General features: G+C 41.2%; 1 pseudogene; it reads right to left on the bottom strand.

Moving 5' to 3' along the window:
- Nucleotides 1-408: 408 nt before the first annotated feature.
- Nucleotides 409-1,031, bottom strand: LOC110304547 (large ribosomal subunit protein eL15 pseudogene; annotated as a pseudogene).
- Nucleotides 1,032-6,228: the final 5,197 nt, after the last annotated feature.

Here is a 6,228-nt window from a genome sequence, read left to right as displayed (position 1 = left end):
AAGGATGATCACACTTATCAGACTAACTTCCTTTCTTGATGTTGCAGAGTTTTATCAAACTTTGAGATATGTGTAAGATAAGTAATACTCACTTGCAATTCACACTTGATAGCTTCAGATTCTTAGGCCACCACCAAGGTTGCTCCATCAAGAGGTCTCTATGCATTACTCAGCCCAACTTTCAGCTTCAAGGTTTTCTTGGTCCCAAGACAAGTACTTCAGTCTTCTCAACATATTATATGGTTTGATAGTGAAACAATATGTCCAATAAAGATATTTTTGTTTGTGAGCTAGTCAAGGGCCCTTGTTTTTCTGTATATCTTTTTTTTTTCTTTTTCTCTCTCTTTTTTTTGGGGGGGGCTGTCCTAAATTATTTATTGGATACAAATTTTACAGATATCACGTGTTTTAGCAGTAAAGGTGGAGCTGGAGAGTATTGCACCTTCTCCAGGCTGCACAGTGAGAACCACCAATAGTGTGGTGGAACTTGTGGCCCTTCCCAAGGCCACAGCTCTTTTGGCCAGCAGATGTCAGTCCGTGCATCTCTCTGTGCTTGTGGACTGGTTTGGTGATCCACTGGATGTCAGGATTTCTTCTGATAGCTTTATGAAATGGATCAATAAGGATAGCCTCAAAAAATTTATATGTGGAATCTTTACCAACACAGTAGGAATTCAGGACTCCCCAAGCCCCACAATGGTGCCCAGCTCTCTCCTCAGCAACAGACTGAAGGATTCAGGCAAATTTCAGCTGGTTAGCACCGAGGTGGACAGGCTTGCTGTAAGTTACACCCCTAGGAACCAGACGTTTGCGACACCACGGCAGACATGAATCCTGTAAATGACATAACGTTGCCTATTCTTGTACCCCTAGTCTTGTAGTCTTTGTGCTTTAACAGACTGGGTGGGACAGGGAGCCCTGTGCAGCGCAGATTGCTGGTAGTACTGCCAGCAATGGACCCTCAGAAGAAAGCTCATCATGTCGGACTGCTTCTTCCTCCACAGCTCCTGGATATATTTGCATGCACCCATCTTGGCTCACCTGATGACTGTCGCTAGAGGAAAGGGTATGTGTTTTTCTAATACAATTTTGAAGTCCCTGAGGACTGTCAATATTAATGCTTTACAGAGAACAAATGAAAAACAATTCAAGCCAGGCGGTGGTGGCGCACGCCTTTAATCCCAGCACATGGGAGGCAGAGGCAGGTGGATTTCTGAGTTCGAGGCTAGCCTGGTCTACAAAGTGAGTTCCAGGACAGCCAGGGCTACACAGAGAAACCCTGTCTCGAAAAACCAAAAAGAAAAAAGAAAACCACTTCAAAGCACTCACATGTTCAGTATCACTGACAATATTGGTTGTCTTGAAACTCTTAAATTAACAATTTTTATCTCTATAAATATAGGTTTCTGCGCTATCTGAAGTCATCACTAGAAGTTAAGCTATGATCTTTCTCTGAGAGAAAGCAGGATTAGCACTAGAATCAATCCCATGGAAGGCAAACAGACTCTCACCTGAGCAAGAAATAGTCCAAACATCGGAAACAAAACGAATGGCAAATGTGTGCCAAGACAATCAAGCACCCTAGCTCAGAACATGACTTACTGAGTAGGTACATTTTGGTAAGGATATTAAGGCTAGGAATTAGAAGTGTCTGCAAAGGAAGAGTCCATCAGAAAGTAAAGAAGAAAGGGGCAAAATCTGTTAGTTTTAGGACGAAGCTATCTAGTATTGAAAAGAAAATACACTGTAACAAAGTGTAGTAATCTCTGGATGGTCCATCCTTTCGTTTTAGCTCCAAACTTTGTCTCTGTAACTCCTTCCATGGGTGTTTTGTTCCCTATTCTAAGGAGGAATGAAGAATCCACATTTTGGTCTTCGTTCTTCTTGATTTGTTTGTGTTTTGCAAATTGTATCTTGGGTATTCTAAGTTTCTGGGCTAATATCCACTTATCACCCGGGGATCCATCCCATAATCAGCCACCAAACCCAGACACTATTGATTATGCCAGCAAGATTTTGCTGAAAGGACCCTGATATAGCTGTCTGGAGTGAGGCTAATCCAGTGACTGGCAAATACAGAAGTGGATGCTCGCAGTCATCTATAGGATGGAACACAGGGCCCCCAGTGGAGGAGCTAGAGAAAGTACCCAAGGAGCTGAAGGGGTCTGCAACTCTATAGGTTGAAAAACAATATGAACTAACCAGTACCCTCAGAGCTCGTGTCTCTAGCTGCATATGTAGCAGAAGATGGCCTAGTCAGCCATCATTGGAAAGAGAGGCCCCTTGGTCTTGCAAACTTTATATGCCCCAGTACAGGGGAATGCCAGGGGCAAGAAGTGGGAATAGGTAGGTAGGGAAGCAGGAGGGGGGGCAGGGGGGAGGGTATAGGGAACTTTCAGGATAGCATTTGAAATGTAAATGAAGAAAATATCTAATAAAGAAAGAGAAAAAATAAAAAATAAAAATAAAAGAAAGAAAGTGTAGTAATGGAAAGCAAGGGGCATCTTAGTAACTGGACGGCATAAAATATGGTGATAGGGTATTGATATTATAGATGCAGATTCAGAGGTAAGACGAGGGAAAACAAATGGTTCATACCTAGTGTAGGTAACAATATAGCTTTCCAGAATTACCTAAGAATTCAGGCTAACTGATCATAGTAATACTGCTTTTTTATTTTTTATTTTATTTTTGAGGTAACCACATAGATGTCTTAACTTTCTCTGTTCATTGTAAATACACTGTTTCCTTTTCTTTCCACAAGATCTAGATCCTTACTGTCTTGCCCCAGTACTGAGAACAGAGTGCCCAATATTAGTTGAATAGCAGCTGAAGACAGAAAATCTAATCACTATAATGAGTGGATAGTCAAACACACTTTGGACACCTTTGTTTTGCATAAGATTCGGTGGGAGTAGGAATCAAATATCCTCTAATGTCATTGACAAAATCTGTATGGAGAAAAAAAAACAAAGTTCCCTTAACACTGTGTATCCTTTATATTTGTTTTCTTACCACTTTAATCCAAAGACAAAAGGAGGGAGGGAAAAAGGGAAGAGGTGGAGGCTGACATGCACAGTCAGCAGGCAGCATCTGACAGCCACAGGAGCCTTTCTGTAAATAGTGTGGAAAAGCAATGGATACTTGGTACTATAGCAATTCATTTCCATACATCAGGAAATTGACTGAACTTTGTAGGATTCAGTTTCCTTACCTATAGAAAAGACAAGTGACCTGTATTGTTTGGGGACAGCTTGAATATTGACATCTTGACACTGTCTGTCACTTAACTGTACAGCTCAACTCCCTTTACTACTTAGCTCTAATCCAAAGTATTCTTCTGCTACAGGGAGTCTACCTTCAGAAGGATGATTATTCCGTGTGCAGCAGTGTGAGGCTGGTTTCTACAGTGAGCATCTGTTAGCTCAGGTAAGAGGCTGTTATGAATCTCTGAGTCTCAGATGCATGTGAGTCCGCCTACTGTGTGTGCCAGGCAGGGGGGAAGAAGCAACCCAACAGGAAAAGGACCGAAATGCTTGAAAAATCATTAAATAGCCCCCCAGATACCACAATAATAAAATGGAGACGAGGAACACACATCCAAGCAGTTATCAATAAGCACAATGTGGAAAGAGCAAACTCTAAACCTCTCCGTTCTTTGTTTCTCCCCGAATCAGCTCCTCGGCTCCCAAAGAGAGTCAAGGGAGCAGTTTGCAGTTTTCAGCAGATTCTGGCTGAGCCACAGAAAGGAAATTAGATTCTGCAGTTGGGGGAAGCCTGAGTGAATCTCAAGAGCCAGTACCAACATTTAGATTACGGATACAGCATTGTGTAATTTAGAAGGAAACATGCTTGAGAAAATCAAGAGTTAAGGTTCAAGTAAACATTATTTGGGAGTCTCTGGCTGGAATAATCACTTAACTTCTACAAAATGAAGAGAAGTACAATCCAATGGCAGAGCTGCTTCATAAGCAGAGAGAGCCTTATCACTCTCTGAACAATATGCAGCATTCATACCACCTTCTCAAGCACTGCACTCAGAATGTGTTGAGTGGTTTCTTGTGCCTGCCATTTCAAGAGAGTTTGGAGGCAGGGGAGGAGCGTAAGTAATGGGGCTGGGTCCTTGTTAAGCTTAAGGTCCAGTGAGAAAGGCAGGTGTTGACCAGGAGGTTAATTTTTCTATGGAATTCTGATCTACACTAAGATTGGAAAATAAGAGTGTGTGTGAACTGGCATTATGTAATCATTTGACCCAGAAAGTAAGGGTGCAGAATGGATTTTTACGATAATAACAATGAGGTGAGACAACAAAACGAAAGAGTAATTAGTTAGAGTAGAAAATGAGTCAGGGGCATCTTTGGGCAGCCTGACACTATCTGCCTGAGAGGGAGGAACGCAGTTACATAGACAGACAGTGATGACTGAGGCAACTGAATGCCATGCAAATGGAGTGCAGACAGATGATGGGGAAGAGGAAGAAAGGAAAACCTCTGATTTTTACACAAGAGCAAGGCAGAGGGGAGTTGCTCCTTTCTCAGGATTCACATTAGACTGCTTATTTTTTATTCTAAGACCTATAAAAGCGGTCTTTAGCTGAAAGTGAAGTAGGGAGAATTTTGCATTATTTTATGCAATCATATATTAATGAATATCTTATAAGTGATAAAAAAAACAAAAGAGAAATATTTTTAAAAACATATACTGTGTGGAAAAGAAAAGTGTTAGATGAGAATTATTATAAGTATGGCTATTAGAAGTATGATAATGCCAGTTGCAAGAAGAAATGCTAGACACTCAGGATGATGTCTAGAAATGAGAGAGAAAAAGAAAACCTAAGGGTGGGTAGTTTTTTGTTGTTGTTGTTATTGTTTGTTTTGTTCAGTTTTTTGTTTTTGTTTTGTTTTGTTTTTTTGGTCAACAGAATAATCTTTTACAACTATGTTTCCATTTTTGAATATGTGAGACGCTTCAAATCTCTAGCAAGCAAAAGAAAAAGAATAAGATAACAGGGCAGAGGGAAAAATGGGAACTATCAAATCAAGCACTCTAAACCCTCAGCAGGAATTGACCCTGCAAGCCCTGTTTAACTATCAGCTGGAGTTCCCAATAGAGAGTCTCAGCCCCCTGGGGGTGATACTTCCAATTGGGGAGAAGGTAACATCATGAACTGGGATCTTAACAAAACCCGGATCAAAAACTGAGAAGGCACCTTTAAGGCCTTCAGCCAAAGCTTCCCACAGTCTGCTGTGGACCAGAGTGCCCCCTTGAAGGGAGATTGGAGGCTTCTAAGTAAAATCACAGCAAACTGGGCACTTGGAGCATCCAAGAGATACTGACTGGTGACTGTAGCAATCAGCTGGAGTTCACAGTTGAGCTGTATCTCCATGGCTGAACTTCCAGTTTCTTATTCCTACTGCAGGCCCTTTTATACTATAGGATAAACAAAGAAACCACTGTTGGGAGTGGTTTACCTTCCAAATGTTCACAAGCACATGAGGTACTTACTCTGGCTGTTTTGCTGTTCTCTTCCCGTGGCAGAGTTAGGGAACCCAGGGTGTCACCAGGCAAATGGCCCTAGAGGACCCCGAGATAAAGAAGCCTGAGGTTGAAATGGGAGAAGGGGAGACCCAGCTCAAACAGGTGACAATTTCACAATATTGGATTCTTTACAATAGGGACTACCCTTTACAAAGGGAGCATTGGGATAAAAGCAAAGGAGAAACCAGAAAAATCTATTGACTGAGCATAGGGGAAGACACATCTGTAAAAAAGGTTAGCAGACAGAATAGCAGTGTGGCATCATGGGAAAAAATAGAAACATACTCTTGAAAACAACTTTAGAGGCTTCTGAAGACAGTGGCCATTAACAGCTTATAGGATATATAGTTTGCAGTGGTTTTCTCCTGCTCTATTGACTGTCTTCTCTATCATGGAAAAGATGTATCTGTCTGCTCTGTTCCTGCATTATTTGCATACTTGGTCAAAAGGAATCATTTGCCCATTCCAATATATTCTCCTTATTTTCTTCTACTAGTCATGTGATAACTGGTGAGAGACAACAGTCTTTTTTCATTCTTTACCCAATTCCCCCCCCTATACCCATCCCCTTCACACACACATACACCCTTTTTTGTTTCATCAAAAAAAAAAAAAAAAAAAAAACCAACCAACCAAACAAACAAACAAAAAACCCTCTCCTTTCTCTACTGCATACTTTTTGTTGGGTTT

Source organism: Mus caroli, unplaced genomic scaffold (assembly GCF_978045245.1).
Source record: "Mus caroli unplaced genomic scaffold, Mus_caroli_1 scaffold_13, whole genome shotgun sequence".
Classification (NCBI taxonomy): Eukaryota; Metazoa; Chordata; class Mammalia; order Rodentia; family Muridae; genus Mus; species Mus caroli.
Note: the sequence above shows the minus strand (reverse complement) of the source record. Positions and strands in the feature narration are given on the sequence as shown.